Source organism: Ostrea edulis, chromosome 9, assembly GCF_947568905.1.
Source record: "Ostrea edulis chromosome 9, xbOstEdul1.1, whole genome shotgun sequence".
NCBI classification, from domain to species: Eukaryota; Metazoa; Mollusca; class Bivalvia; order Ostreida; family Ostreidae; genus Ostrea; species Ostrea edulis.
In genome coordinates this window covers 71,474,268-71,491,869 of record NC_079172.1, presented here as the reverse complement: position 1 = coordinate 71,491,869, position 17,602 = coordinate 71,474,268, and the positions used below count along the sequence as shown (strand labels likewise).

The window sequence follows — 17,602 nt, the reverse complement described above, 5'->3', positions numbered from 1 at the left end:
TCGATTTTTTCATTCATTGCAAAGAATACATTTACGTGAATATTCCTTCAAACTTATCTATAGCGTACCGTACATGGATTGTTTTTGAATTTCCTCTCTTCACAGACAATTTTCTCGCGTTACTTTAAATCGATTCTTAATCACAATTGCAAGTGTTATCACAAATTGTTTGAACATTGATACAATGATAGCCTTTTCTGTTAACAAATTCAGGCTCATTCTCCATGTTTTGGGATGGTTCTTGGATTCTAACAGCGTCCTGTCGGTAGATCAGATGCAGTCTATCCCTCGAGGAAAACCAGCTACATTGAAAACAAAAACGTTCCTCGTGTTAAGATCCTCGCCAGACGGCCATTTAATATCTTGATACATATGAGTCACCGACGCCTGTGAAACGCTTTGTATAACCCGGGTCCACCCCAATCGTTTCACAAAGAACTTTAATAAAACCTCCGATAACATACACGTAGTGTCGTTTTTAAAGGGGATGGGGGAAAATTTGATTTGTCTAGATTTTTTCACTAACACAATTCATTTTTTTTTTTTTTACTTTGCAACCCCCTCCCCTTTATACACGGTCATATTTTAAATACTACATTGCATGTTAGTGGGTAGGTGATTTGGAGAACGCATATGATTTAAACCGCTTATAAATTGTTCCCCATATTGTTGGGGTGGGGGGAGGGGGGCTGTGTCCCCTTAATTCCGCCAATGTTTAATGAACAATTAATGTAAATGTAACCCTCAAACCTACATTAAAGTTGATGAATTTAATGTGCGGAATCGTTCATTAAAACAATGATACAACGGAACTTAATGTCACATTAAACGTTTGAATTTAATGAGGCTTTAATGTCACATTTCTAATGATACAACCTGGTCCAGTAGGCATGCTATCGAAGCCATCTTAGGTTTAAGGTATATCTTAAGATAAACTGTGGATGTATGTTAGTCTTAAGTGAAGCTATCGAATCTGTCCTTAGATGACCAAGCAGAGCATAGTGAGTGAATACCGACTAACGCGGCCACTATGTGTTTTGTTTGGAAACCTTCACCAGCCAACAATGAGGTCACGTTCACTTCCAGTATCTCTCCACATAATGGCAGCTCTACGCTTTTATTCAAGAGATCGTTCCAGGCATCCACAATATTTCAAGACAAAGCACACGAAATGATGTTAATGATTTTACAAATAGCTTGGTTGGATTTTCCAAAGATTACATGGATATGCCAGTTGATGTAACCGAATTAAACCAAATATAGAGCGATTTTTATGAATTCTTTCTCATATATCAAAACATTGTTGAACCAATGTTAAAATCAAATCACCGTCCCCCAACAAACATATAGACCTACAACTACATCAAGTTGAATGATCTAACTCGTTTTCTATATGTATATCTACATGTAACAAATTATAAGACGTGATAACGATATTTGTTTTGATTATGCATGATATTCAATAGTCTTGCAGTGGTGTAAAGACGGGAGTAGCAGGGGTTTCGTTCCTCAGACCTCTCACCAGTGTGTGCGTGCGGCTGTGGTCTTTTTCAAGAAATTCATTTTTTTTAAAATATACACTCAGCTTGTATATCTCTATACAATTTTACAAGTCATTAAAACAGTTTAAGTTTTAAGTCACTGATATTATTGTTGATTGGTCTGTAATGTTACGTTTCTTAAGAATTATCCTAGGAATCTCTTAAGTCTATCCTAGTTAGGATAATCCTCTGAGAGCTTCTATGTCCATCTTAAGACATGTCTTAGAACCATCCTAAGACTCGTCCCAAGATATATCTTAAGTCATGTCTTAGGACTATTCCTAGGAAATCGTCGATAGCATGCCTGTAGGTGTCCATCTTTGCCCAACTCTTAACTTATAGGAGTTATGAGATTGATCGATGTTGGTTGTCTTCACCTTTTTATCTGGAGTATATGGATAATATCTGAGAGTACAAAGATACCATACACAAACAATGCATCCACGCCAATATGTCTAATGAATGTTAAGTACTAACCACAACCTGAAAAAAAGTTGAGATAACATACATTGATCAATGTTATAACTCTTATAAAGAACACGAAATTAGGAGTAGGGCCAACACGGACCCCTGGGCATACCGAATAATCAGTACTGTATATAGATAATACGGCCGGAAATCAATGCATATCATCAAGTTATATTTTGTCTGGTATATCATGAATAATGATTAAAATAAGAATGAAGGAAAAAGCGTTACCTTCAATCGGTGAACATGTTCTGTCATTGCCTCAGTGTTCAGTAAGACGTCTTCAAGTTGAGGCATTTTAGAGTCACATTCACCGCTATATCTGTAAAGATCAATTTGAAATATGTGTCTTGTATAAACATTGAGTCTTTAATTGAATTTAAATAAAAAGAAAATGGTATGGTTTTTTTTTAAATTGAATTGATTCACAAGACAGAAATATTCAATCGAATGGAAATAGATGAATTGCCCGTACACTTTTATCAAGTGTGACAATGAGAAATCGAAGATCTTTAAATATCATTCATTCAGAGAGATTTTTTTCTTTCTAAAGCAACAGACTGCTTCCTTATATTTACTATTCAACGATCATTTCAATACTCGCTTATGTGTTTATTTAGTAAGGTGATTTATGAAACGTTGATACTGAAGTGTGGGAGCAAAATATGCCCATGATGGCATCGCATTACTGCGTTATATGTTTGATGCGTTAAATAACATCAGTGAGAGAAAAGTATATAATTAAAGATTTCTTGGTACAATCATATACAGAATACGAAAGGTAGTAGATTGCAATATCAAAGGAGCAAATTAGGTCTATTTTAAAACACTGCATATTTCGTATACTTCTGGAGTTCAGGAAAAATCAATTTCACAATACACCACTCCATAGCTGAAGCATAAGCTCCTCCCACCATAGTTACGTAATAGCAACAACGAAGAACAATAGCGGCGACTGTAAACGTTCTCGAGACCATCCCAGTCGACATTTCAATGCATTGAAATTCGGGTACCGCGAAAATCGATTTCAAAATAACATATATAGATGTTTATAGTTATGATTTTTATTTTCCAAATTCTGGAAAATACACAAGGTATCTGTTAAATGCTCGTTATGCATATGAACAAATGGCAGAGTTATTCGCCTTTCATATTACAAGAACCAAGATAACACTTACCCCACTATCTTCCAGCTTGATTTATAATACAAATGACCAGTTGTAGCGACACCATGCATAGTGACGGTGAAGTACTAAGTAAGATGGACTTGAGACTGAAAATGAAATCTTTAATGTTTGAGAAAATTTCGAACAACTATATTGTCCAGCATTGGAATCAAAACCAGGAAAACGAAAATGGCCCAGCTAGACATTTCCCAAAACGAGCAGCCCACAGAAAACTTGTAATGTCTCAAAAGATAATTTTAGTAGTAAGGAAAATAAACAGATATCATAATCACGTACAAATAAAATCGTAGGCATGAAAACCGATGTACACTGATTTTGACTACGGATTACTCCGTTTACCTGATCGAGACATAGGGCTCACGGCAGATTTTACCGGTCGAGAGGGGATGCTTACTCCTCCTGGGCACCTGAGCCCACCTCTGGTGTAACCAGAGATCCGTGTTTGCCCAATTCTCTATTTTGTATCACTGTTTGTTATCTTCATCTTCACTTTCATCTTTATATGCCAGATATTTTACTCATACTAATTTCAAAGATATCTTGATGATGACGTTTTCCGTTCAATATTTTGTTTGATACATGCATCAAACAAAGAATCATAAGTCTTATTTCTTGTCTTTCTAGTTTGTTTTTAAAATAGAAAAACAAATAGCTTCATTAAAAAGCTTGAATTAACGATTTGAAAGGGCGCGTAGGAATACATATATGTAAAAGTGAAGAAAAAAAAAAACAACAAAAGGGCATCGCCGTGCGCTCAGGTCAAGTACAGTTATTGTGCAGAATTAAATGAATATATATGCAAAATTAAAGGTGCAATGGTTAAAAGCTGAATTAGATATAAAGGAAAATAACACCCGGTGACTGGATATATGTTCCATTTTGTTGGAGGAGAGGTTTGCCACTGGTTGTGTTGTAGGAACGGTGGAATGCAACTCGGCTCCATTTCAATATCAAGTAAAAAAGCACAACACCTCTTCATCTAAAACGCAGTTCAATTTATTAATGTCTCCCAGATCAAAAGTCGCCGCTTGTTCCGTCATGTTATCAAACTCATAAAGCAGACGATACATACCAGGAACTCGTATAATTTGTCTACTTCTACCACGATCGGATCACGCACTCGTCCTTTTCCATAACTGGTAAGAAGACTCGGACGTGGATCGGCGCAAGAATTGCATCAAATCGATGCATTTCTTCGCCGAAAGCGCGCCTGTGGATGAGGTTAAAAGACCAGAAGCGAATCCCTGTATAATGTGTTATTTATATTTTCGCCACAGCTTCAGTTTTGGTATCGTTAACGGCTTATTCACCCTAAAACATAAACATATAAGTGGGAAATGATAGTGGTAGAATACCTTAGATATATATGATATCTTAGATGCATTTGAAAGCTAGCGTTTCATATTGTGACGTCATAGTTGCATTTATGTACGCATAGGAACATACTCTGATGGCGTCGATCCACATACAAGGTTTATTTGCATTTACGGAAATAGCCGAGTAATTACGATTGCTTCTACCAGTCAGTGGCCTACGTCATCAAGTTCACTGCTCTGCCACGTCGTCACTAAGCCTATGTATGTTATTTGTTTAAATAAATATTTATCTTATTCATATATTTGGTGTGTTTATTTTTATACCAATGAAAAACAAAAATCAAACGAATGTATTTCGTTTATAATGCTTGTGTGGAAATTACCCTTCTATAAATAACGCTAAAATTAGAACGTAGAAGGTGCATTCCAGAGAAAAGTAGTCCAGGGTCCTTAGTGCAGATGAACTCCGAAAGAATTTTTTTTTACTAAGAAATCAAACGAATATTTAATTCAATCAACATCGTTATTAAGTCATCGCTTTAAAAGCTGTTAAATGATAAGGCATTGATAATAATAAAAAAAACGTAAAGGGGTATTTCAATAAAATCTCCAAAATCCTAAATCATTGGAAAGGAGTGGGCACTAATCCACAACAAAATGGGTTCAAATTGACATTCCACTATCTGCTATTGTCACAAAAAGCGGGTCACCAGTTCGAACGAAACAAGTCGATCTTTGAAGATAGACATTACTGAAAAAGTCTTTGTTAATTTGTCTGGAATTCCCCATTGCCGTATTTTATACAGTATATATAATCGAGTACCAATAAATCGTCCCATAAGAAAATGATGTTAGAAATTGCCTGCAAGTGCAAAGAAGTAAACCGATCATTTCATCAACTTGATAAACAAACTGCTGATGATGTCTTAAAGAAAGAATTCGAAAAGTCATCCCACAAAAATAGATCGTAGCTGACTATTAATTAAACTTCTTTCATTCATATGTCGATTCAATATATCCATGTGAACTCGAAATAAAACACTCGTCCAGTTCTGCTTCATACTTGCATTCCACTTTTTTGACACACTGTTTTTCCTTATAATAGCTCTAAAACTTCATTGTTATTTCGGATTTCAAACATTTCGGTTGAGCATCCCTGAAGAGGCATTATTTGTCGAAATGCGCATCAGGTGCATCAAAATTGATACCGTATAAGTTTTACATTGAAAGTAAATACTAACGGTAAACTAACAACTCAACTTTATAACAAACTGGATGATTTCAGCTTTTCTATCGTGAACTTCACATATCTATATGCAGCAGTATTCCATGATCACCTGCATATGGTGTATATATATCTCAACTGATTCGATACGCAAGAGCTTGTTCTGTTTATGGTCAGTTTTTAAATCGAGTCAGGCTGCTGACAAACAAGTTGATGGTGCAGTTTCGTTCAAAGTCAGCATTTCACCAATTACACGGTCGTTATAACGATCTAGTTTGCCAATACATCTTGACCAGGCAAACGGAGTCATCCGCGGTCAAAATTAGTGTGCCAAGAACGGCCTAACAATTGGTATGAAACACGTCAGACAGCATTTGACCTAATGATAGGTTGTACATATGTTGACGAACTAGATCGTTATAACGACCATAGAATTTGCGAAATGCTGACTTCAATCAAGATTGTTGATACCCCTATACCATCAACTTGTTTGCCAGTAGCTTACCTCAATTTAAGAACTGACTATACGCAGAATAAACCCTTGCGTATCGAATCAGTTGAGAGATATGAACACCATATGCAGGTGATACTTGAATATTGATACATAAATATGAGAAGTCGACGATGGAGAAGCTGAAACCATCCCGTTTATCATGCAGTCGAGTTATCAGTTTGTCGTTAATATCTATTTTCAATAAAATATCTAAGTATGAAGCAGAAATCGACGACTCTGTGGTGTCGTCTATATCGAGATCACAGGGATATATCGAATCGACATATGAATGAAAGTTATTATTGTTAATAGACAAAACGTCGTCGATATATCTAAATGTCGAATTGAAAGTCAGCAATATTTGTTCTTCTCCCGTATAAGTTTTTGAATGAATTCTGCTTCATATCAATATAAAAACAGGTCAGCTAACAAAGGAGTACAATTCGTGCCCATGGGAATTCCAACAGACTCTTAGAAGACCTGATCACCAAAGAGCATGAATATATTGTCAATGAGGAACTCTAGCATTTTTTAAATTTCCACTTCAGGGTACTTGTGTGTGGAATCAGAATGGTGTTTAACAAAGTAAGTTTTTGGATGACTGATCACTAGATATGAATATTTCCGTTGTACATTTTTGTTGAAGAATCAACTGTCTATGTCAAAAAGTCTAGTCTTTAATCTATCGTGAGAAATGGTCGTGTATAGTGTTGACAAGTCATAGGTTTTGATGTTATTGATTTTGGAAAAGTTTTGCGATTTCCAGTTTACTAAAAGTTCTTTAGAATTGTTTAAAATCCACATTTAATTAACACCACTTCTGGAATATGTAGTCGTACAGTAAGTTCGAAGTTTCTCCTTCACAGTTGTTAATATTTTCGTGAGGAGCAAAGATAGGGGATTGGTAGAGCACTTACTGGATCCAGCAATGTATCTTTGTTTTCAAGGGTTTTATGTAGTTTAGGAATCCAGTAAAGGTACGGTAACTCATATTCATTAGACCCATTGACTGGGATATTAAATGTGTCTAAAACTGAAGCATGGCTTTGAAGAATTTCATCTTTTGAAAGGGCAGTTGGAGTATAAGTACGATTATCCAAAGTGGAATGAATGCCAAGTTCGTTTAAAATACAGTTGTAATAATGAGCCTTACAAACAAAGACAATATTGTTACAAGCTTTGTCAGCTGGAACTGAAACACTTTCCTCATGTAACCTATCTAATTGTTTTATCGCTTCTGCTTTATTAAACACAGAAGAATAGATGATACGTGCTTTTGTTTTCATGTGTCGAATGCGGGATTTTAATATTCCTCTTATCGTTTTAACCCATTCTGACAATGTATCAAGTTTTACTTTTTCATATTTAGTCCATCGTTTGGCATAATCTTCGAAAGAATTCATAAAAGAGATGAAGTTCTGTTGCCAATTAAAAGACCGAGGTTCTCTGTATTTAGGACCGTTTAGAATAAGTGATTTTTGAGGTCCTCATTTTCAACTATATCAACATCACCAGTAATGACAAGTCCAGCTGGGCTATTGTTGAAAGCAAAAGAAAATGAAGAACACGTTTTTGGATTGCGTATAAGATGGTTTATATCTAGGCACTGCAGAGTTTGTTTATAATTAAAAAGTTTAGATGCAATAGTAGAAGTAAAGCTTTAGGAAATACAGGGTGTAGACTTGAACTTGAAATAAGTTGAAATACATGACTGAACTCCTTTATGTCGAAAAATGTTGCTTATGTTGACGGTATCTATTCCTTTGTTTGTAAATTTGAGGTTGAGGATCTGGCGACATGATTTAGAGGGAATATAATCAATGACCCGTGCTGGTGTAAAGAGCCTGTGATAGGCAACATCCATCATCATAGAGTTCAGTCTATATTCAGGTGTTGAAAAATCCAAGTATAGACTAGCTGTAGTTTCTTCAAATAACGTGTTTAAAACTCTCAATGGAATAGAGTAAAGTTTTGTACGAATATGATGTGGACCTAATTGTCTGTTGACGTAAGGCAAAACTGAATCAAACGTAACATCATTCATACTTTGTCTTTTATATGAACGATGTCCATGACTGCGCTTTCGTCTTTGAGTATTGGGAAAGAATCCCATCACATTCACGTTATTTCCTTGTGGACTAGTCAAATTTCCCACATCATATACATTACCATTGCATCCTTATGGAAATACTGTGCCTAAGGTCCAGGGCTGAGTTTTACTAAACTTCGTAAGTTCAAGATTTCATCGTAACCTTAACTTACGATGAAAATCCGTCTTATCAAACTTCATAACTTGATCTTTTATATGAATGATGTTCATGACTGCATTTGGGTATTAGGAAAGAGTCCAATCACATTCACGTTATTTCCTTGTGGACTAGTCAAATTTCCCACATCATATACATTATCATTGCATCCATATGGAAATGCAGTGCCTAGGGTCATGATCCAGTGATATTCTCGTTGCTACGGAAAGGGGTGCTTAATGTTGGATTGTTTGTGTGATGGTAAATTTTTTCTAAAATCATTACCCTCATGGACAAGATGGAGTGGTCCGTTGCATTAAAATGCGTGTAAAGAAGTTGGTTACCACCATTATTAATTTGAAATATATGACCCGATATTCTTTTATTAAGTGAACCCTTGGTTTCTCCCACATAAATTAAGCCACACAGGTTACCCTCAATGGCGTAGACAACGTTAGAAGATTTACAAGTCAGATTATCAAAGGTTTTGGTACAGAAACTACGTCCAGTTAGATTACTACTAAATGAATTTCTAGTGATCAGTATATCACAAGTTTTGCAATTTTTGCAGAACATTTTGAGGTTGAACACATGGGGTCTGAAAAGGAATTATCAAAAATATCTCTTAAAGGAACATAACAGTATTTAATTTGGGTTTAAGAATTGTGATTTCTGTACCAAAGCTGACAATCTGACGATTTTACATACGACAAATCTTTGATATCTTGAAGGATAATCCGAGGGACACCAACCGATCTGTAGGAGCCTGTGTCCCTTATAGACTTCACAGAGTGACACCTTTTGATACTGGGCGACGTGTCAGCCAGTATTGTTTCGTTATTGTTTATATTCATGAAGGAACATATATCGAGCGACAAGTGTCCTCGGGGACAGACTGTCCACCAGCAGAGATACAAACTCGATGGTTAAATACAAGGTGAAGATAACGAACAGTGATCAATCTCATAACTCCTACAAGCAATACAAAATAGAAAGTTGGGCAAACACGGACCCCTGGACATACCAGAGGTGGGATCAGGTGCCTAGAAGGAGTAAGCACCCCCTGTTGACCGGTCACACCCGCCGTGAGCCCCATATCCTGATCAGGTAAACGGAGTTATCCACAGTCAAAATCAATGTGCCAAGAACGGCTTAACAATCGGTATGAAACAAGCCAGACAGCATTTGACCCAATGCGAGGTTGCATTGACGAACTAGATCATTATAGCGACCATAGAATTTGCGAAATACTGACTTTAATCGAGACTGTTGAAACCCCTAAACCATCAACTTGTTTGTCAGTAGCTTACCTCGATTTAAAAGCTGACTCTAGCAAGAACAAACTCTTGCATATCGAATCAGTTGATATATATATATATATATATATATATATATATATATATATATATATATATCATCTTTTCACATTATTTCTGAATGAATTTCATGCTCTCTTCACTTAATCCAATATAGCATTGTTTAATTTAATGAGTGTGCTTGTGCGCTCAGATAAAAATTAAACATACTCTACATGTATATACTAGGTATATATACACTTAGGTATAGCTTCATGTATCCATGCGTCATGTACATAATTAACATTCACTTATTTTAGATGAAAAGAATTCAATTCAATCCAAATATGATTAACAAAAACCAAATGCTGAATGATAGAATTGAATGAATATGGGTTGCTCTACAATAATCAAATACAATTACACAAATCGTGTATTTTTAAAGTAATGTTATTTCATTTGGAAGCGGGGCTGAATTTAGCCTCAAAGTAACCGATTCCTTTCCTATACTCCTGAAGAGCAATTCTCTGTAACGACCAAAAAAATCTAAAGGGAACCGGCACGCGTGGTACATGTATCAGATTTTGATTAAACTTACAGATTAAAGAAAGTACCCCACAAAATGACAGAAATCAAACATATTTTATTATTGTGATGCATGGTTGCCATGGAAACCATGGTAGTGGATTTTGACCATTGGGGGTACTACAATTCATAGCTATAATTATAAAAACTTGCATGTTTACAAGCCCAATAACTAAATTAGCAGCAACTTTTTTTCTATTTTTGAAATCAGTATAGATAAATTAACATATCATAAGGACCCCATTGGAAATAAGCTATATGGATTCCATGGGTTGACACTGTGCTCTTAAAGTCAAATAGCTGTTAAAATTTACCTTTTTATCTTATGTATTTAACAACAACTTTTGCTTTAACTATGTGTTCCTCTGTGATATTGTCTTGTATTTATAGTGTATATATACCTATTCCTAAATAAATAAACTAAACTAAACTAAAGTTGAAAATTCACATAAGTTTGAGTTTTATCATTAACAACGAATTAGCTAACGTTGTTATGGAAACATATCTCAACGGCTCATTGCCATTGTTTGCCACCTATACACAAGAAAAGTCAGCACATTACAGCACTATGAATATTATAGTTGTATAAAACTAACCTCAGTATTGCATGTTATGAAATAAAATCAGTGGGCAAATCATATACCAAAATTCTATAAATAAAGAAAAATGCATAACATTCAAATTTTCAAATTTCCCTCTGTATTATAGTTTGAATACACATAATCACAACACTATCTTATCAAAATGATTGATTACTAATTTTTGAATAATGAAATTGATATAAAGAAATAAAAATATAGCTTATAAAACGGTTGCTATGGCAACAAAACTCTTGAAAAAACCCAATATAAATATGTCTAATATTGAATTGAAAAACCAGCCAGTTTCAGCAATTGGAATATTTAAATTCAACTTAAGATAAAATTCAATTCAGAATTGCAGGTATCAACATATCAATTGGATTTTTTTTTTTTTTTTACAAATTCATATTTTCCATGCCAAATTTCTATCATAAAATTTCATTTGCCCATTGATTTTTTTAATCTGCATTATATAACTTATTTTCCTTTTTCTTGAATTATATTTTATTATCTTTCATATGGCTGACTTTTTGCTCAGGAATTGGTCAAAGTACACAGTAAAACAGTTAAATTTTGGTAATTTGAGCCTGAATTATGAGCTGTGCTACAATAATGATACCATTTTCAGATACATTTACATATTGATAAAGATTGTAATTCATTTCAAAATTAAGGATTATCTCCCTTACGCATAGCTCTTATCCTTAGACGAATTTGACTCCACCTTTTTGGCAAACTGTTTTTTCCCTGTAATAGCTCTAAAACTTCATTGTTATTTCGGATTTCAAACATTTCGGTTGAGCATCACTGAAGAGACATTATTTATCGAAATGCGCATCTAGTGCATCAAAATTGGTACCCTATAAGTTTTTACATTATTTCTTTGTCTCAGCATGTAACATAAAATTCCTTGTCAAATATTTGTGATATTTTGATCTCAAGTGAAAATCTCCCAAAGGTCCAATTTTCTTGTTTTTTTCTATATAAATAGCCCGTTACTATGGAAACGAGTCACTTTTAAGAGTAAGTGTAACACTATCTTTTAAAGAGTTTATGTATTTCAATTGAATGATGACATTTATAGTGGACAAATTTTCAATGTGTGCCGCAATATTTTGGTCGTTACAGAGAATTGCTCCTAAAATGTAACAGCATACAAGTTTATACAAAAATCAAACACGACATATCGTCATTTTCTATATGTAACATTTGCTGTTTTATCTATAAGGGCTTTGGTAATTTATGTTTTCTATACTGATATATGCACTCAGAGAGATGGTCGTCATTAAGAATACAGTCAAAATGTTTTAAGTCCTTGCAAATTGTACATTGCAGACCGTGGTCTTCTTATCGATGTGATGCGAAATATATATTATAGAGTTATCCCGCTTTGTATGTCTCTTACAACGCAGAGAGAGAGAGAGAGAGAGAGAGAGAGAGAGAGAGAGAGAGAGAGAGAGAGAGAGAGAGAGAACCCTAGTGCATTATTTTGGTGAAAAATAGTTGCCTTGTTTACGGCTAACTCGGGCTCTTTTTTCATTAGATCCCAACGCATAACTTTGGAATAACAGTCTGACCAGTGGGAACAGCATGTGTAAGGATTGTGCGGTTTTTGTCCATAAGCTAAATAAACGTGCTTTCCGGTGGGTTTTTTGACATTTTTGATGCGTCCCAGATGTTTTCCCACACACTGCATTCACACTTTCCTCTGGATCGTAGTAATTAAGCCAAGTCTCATCCGTGGTGATAATTCTGTTCAAAAATTCCTCTTGACCGGATCGATGCCGTTTGAGAAAATCGTTCGAACATGAAATCCTTTGTTTTTCTTCATCTTTTAAAATCTGAAGTATCCAACGTGCACATATTCTATGCCTTCCTAATTTATCCGATAGAATGCATTAAACAGACGATTTACGGATTCCCAAAATTTCTTCGAGCTCTCATAATTATATGGTCCAACGTGCTTTTCCCCGAATGGTGTCACCCAGCACCCCCGGTTTTGGTTGTTGAATTCTATTGACTTGCCTCTCTTTCCGTCCGTACTGTCTTCATTTCCTTTAGGAAAGAAATGTGGCAACTGAACACTAGTGAGCGAGAAACATTTTTTTTCGATTATGTCAATTTCAATATCTTATCTCTATTGGAGTCAACTGGAGTTGTGTACAAAATTTTATGACCTTCCGGTGCGCCGCCTTTGGCGCTTACATCGCCATTTTCTGTGGACATTCACACCTCCTAATTGTCGCACAATACTCCATAATTCATTTAAAGAACATGACCCACAATATGCCATTTTTGGCCTACCAAATTTGGAAAAATTAAAGAACACTTTAGAATAAATCTAAGATTATATTTTTTATCCATAACATGAGCCAAGTTGTATTGCGCAATCGTTTCCTCACACCGGATGTTTAAAGCACTCAAGTAAATGCCCAAACCTACCGCAGTTTCACGTTTTCCGGGAAAATCGCATAAATTTGCCAACTTCAGTCTATAAATTAACATGGGCCGCATTACTCACGACTCAATTTTGTAAACTAAAATTAAAATGCAAAGTTAGATTAACACTTTCCATCAAAAAAATTAACTCGTAAGCAATGCGGCCATGTCGAAAAAAAAATAATAACGAAAATGTCGTCTGGAAACGTCAGATTCCAAGGAAGTCAATACATACACCTAACACAGTTGATACGACTCAAAAAGAAACAGCAAAATGTTCTTATATATTTTTTTAAAATAAAAAATCAATATCTAAACAAGTAAATATGAGAGTCATGGCCTATGGAATACCCTAGTTAGAATAATCTGTGTCTCGGGACAGGCCCTCACCACAATCGGTGCCGTAGGACATTATCATTTTAACGATAGAACATTCTCTCTAGGAATACCCCAGTAAACATTTCAATTAAACAGGCCCAGCATGTACACATGTATTACGCATGGAGATGTGCGATATATATTCAGACAGTATGATCTATCGTATGAATTTGTCCATTGGTTCTCATAATTTTTACAAATTATGTAGATCTACGTTTAATTAATATAGGCTACAGTTCAAAGTTTCTTATAAAATATTAAGTCTGTCAATCATAACTGTAAAGTTGTAGCAACGTGTTACACTAACAAATATCCGAATATTACGGCAATGTCAAACACGGCTGTAAGCTCTATCTATTTTACATTTGTACTTGAACGCACAATATTCATACATCGAAAGTATCGTTTTGTTTTCAAGTTCAACTATTTAAGTTCGTGAATTCATAATTCCCTTGTATATACGTGGAAAGACACCTACGAAAACACACAGAAAGTTTGTTTTTAATGAAGTAGTTCAATTTAAATACATATCAAAATGTATCTTGTTAAATAATATTTGACATAACTTGTGTTGAAATGTAGAGTATTCTCTTAATTATATTTACTTTTTTTCGGTTGAAGGGCAATAACTCTAAATGGAAAACAGTTTACTAGTGGAGGATCCTAGTTTTTTTCTTTCGTTTTGTTTTATATATACACACGAAAATCAAACGCTTTAATTGATTTTAGAATTTTTATTTTGTGCTATAGACAAAATTGATATTGAAAAGATATGTTTTAAATGTTAGAAAAAAAAAAATCTATAAAGGTGAAACGGCAACCCCCCACCCCCCGAAAATGTATTACAATACTACTGATAATTTTTCTATTATTTATATTATTTTATGTATGGAGATGTGCATGGTTTTTGCACCAGTTTTCTTTTTGGATTAGGAAAATGGTTTACTTTTTCCTTAAAAAAGGACTTTGGAAGGGTCCATTAAACAGACCCAGGTTGGGAGATTTCAGGCTCTCATGGACTTAATTTCCGTGGAAACGAGGGGGTTATTTATATTCGGTCTTTCCTACCCCGGGATAGGAAAGACCGAATATAAATAACTTCCTCGTTTCCACAGAAATTTACATGGACTACATAATAGAAATAAATTAACCATGTAATATACATTGTTGTAAACCCCATACCCCCTCTATATGTCACACTGACATTAATCAACAAAACATTTGAAGATACACATTTTCAGTTTATTAGTGGAAAAAAAATAATTCCAAGTTTTTGAATACAATTTATTAATTGATTCACCAAGCATTAATTAACAAGTTAATTGATTTATAATTAGATTTTAGGAAAAATAACCTAGGCTAATGGGTTTTAACATGAAGATAAGATTTTCATCCAACCCAAATTGTATATCTTAATTACATGTATATGACATAAATATTCCAGATATGCCAAGGAGTGGTCCCTAATTCTTTCTCTGTTTCAACTGTCCATGGAGAGTAAAACCAAAACACAGATCCAGGATTTCAAAGAAATATAGGTCAGTGATCACCACTCTGATAGGGAGGGCACCATCTGATCATGATTTTCTGTGCAATATATGCCAGAGTGTGTGTGTTGCTCCCATATTAAACAGAAGAATATCAAGTTGGTTAGGCAACAGATTCAAGACAGTCCAGCACCACCACCAGCAGCAGCAGTTCTTCCAATTAGTCCCCCTTCTGTATCACTCCCATCCCCATGTACATCAAGAGGGCACACTTCATGCTGTATCTGCGAGTGACCAGGTCCAAATTTAGTTGTAGTACCAGTAGGAGTAAGGCATGAAATCTTCATTTCAAAAGAGGCCATCATTCCTGCCGGCGCTCGCTTCTGTACAAATCACCTACAACAAGACATAGAAGAACTTGAACCTATTGCCGACAACACCATGTTCAACAAAACAGGAGTGACATAATTAATCAAACAAGTTTTTGAGAGCTGAAGTTTTGAGAAAAGAGAAATTAAGGTTGGATTTTGACAACAGTGAAAGTCTAACAGTGAGCATCAGAATCTCCTGGGAACCCCTAAAGCTGCTTTTGAGGACTTGCTGACATATGTAAACCTGTAGAATATGGAAACTTGTGCTAAATAAAAGCTTTATAACCTTTCTACCAGTGATGTATTTGTTGACAATAAAAAGGGTATTTGATTTTAGCAGAATAATTACTTATTATTAACTACTAGTATTATCATTATGATACTTAACTGGCAAATAACAAACAACAAACATGATTTGTAAATGTTACTTCCTGTATAGATCTACATGATGCTTCTATTTTGGGAACATTATGAAAATAGGCCAATTTAGATTATTTCTCATTCTGTGGCATTTACAAGCATGTATACATTACATGTAAATGCAATATAATCCAAACAATTTAAAACTACAGTGCCTTAGGATATATCCTATTTCAAATATGTATCTAGATGTAATTCTATTCAAATCTATATTAATGCCTGGAAGATTTTTAGATCACAGCTCATGAATTACGTTCTGTCAGTCAATAATGTATTGCACAAACATTTAAAAAAAATTGTTGGTTAAAAGACCTCAGTATATTTACATGATTAATACGTATAGGAATATACAATTATTGATCAAGATAAATACAGTAAAATTTATACAGTATCATTTCTCAAATCGTATTTTCAGAGTCAATAATATACTGACTCTGATCCCCTATATCGGTGTTGTGTTGTTGTTATTCACGCTATGAAATCTACATGTACATGTAACAAAAAGATCATTTGATACTTACTATTAGGTGTCTACAGTAATTTTCCTTTAATCAGGTTTCACAGCAAATGCTCGTTGAACGTGTAATTCCGAGTAAATTCGAATTGAACATGTTTTGACGAGACGCGGTGTCAACTTATTTCGTTACCATTGCTTTCGATACTCGGTCGTTTTAATACTCAAAAAAAAAAAAAAAAAAAAAAAGGAAGAAAGAAAGAAAACAAAAAAACCCAAAACTATGGAATATGATATGAAACAGAATTGTTCCAATGATTCACTTCTTTCACCATGTAAATAAACTACATACTATATTTATTCTTCTTATTTCAGTATTTTAAAATTCAAGTAAAAATAATTTAAAAGTAAAGTTGAACAATCACGGCTTTGAACATCATTTCCAAAATATTTATTTCTATTTCCCAAATTTGGTCAAAAATGCTTATTATGATCATTGAATAAACCATTCTAGCTATTTGAGTGCATATAACTTGATATATTCAGAGATTTATTGGTTCATGTACATTGTACATGGTCATTGGAGGTTTATTGTTGTGACGTGTATCCCGAAATGTTAATTTTTTAACATTAAATACCACAATATTTAACGTCATATTAACAAAAAAGTATAGAATATATGAAAAAAAGAAAACATTTCTAGAAAGCCTATATCCCGAAGATTATTATATACAGAAATTATCAATATCCCAGGCTAGGCCATTTTTCATGGTTCGTGGGTCATGTTCTTTAACGTTATGATAATAACATTGTTCAAGTATATTAAATAAATATCTAAACAAAATTTCTAGATAAGAATTTGTTCCCATATATTAAACCAACAGTGTTCTTTTTTCGCCATTGTAGATCAATTTGAATTATTTCAATTCCTTATTTTGTACTTCTTGCTTTTCTATACTGAAATACCAGAGTTTCTCCGATTCAATGTCAATCAATTTTCAAACTTTAAAAAAAATCATATTAGAAATTGTTTTGTTTTTCATGCAATAAAAGTTTCATTTCTAAGAGACGTTAGATAACTGAGAAACGCCACTTGTCCACGGGATTTTGGGACAA

The 17,602-nt window shown here is 34.3% G+C and overlaps 1 protein-coding gene and 1 long non-coding RNA gene across 2 annotated transcripts in view; one reads left to right on the top strand and one right to left on the bottom strand.

The window, feature by feature from the left end:
- Nucleotides 1-17,602, top strand: part of LOC125658137 (uncharacterized) — a 225,385-nt gene that overhangs the window by 37,131 nt on the left and 170,652 nt on the right. The window lies entirely within an intron of this gene.
- On the bottom strand, nucleotides 14,975-16,959 carry LOC130050446 (uncharacterized). Its single transcript, XR_008798870.1, has 2 exons — nucleotides 16,554-16,959; nucleotides 14,975-15,637 (listed from the first exon to the last, which is right to left on the bottom strand). It is a non-coding gene; the product is annotated as an uncharacterized LOC130050446 (long non-coding RNA).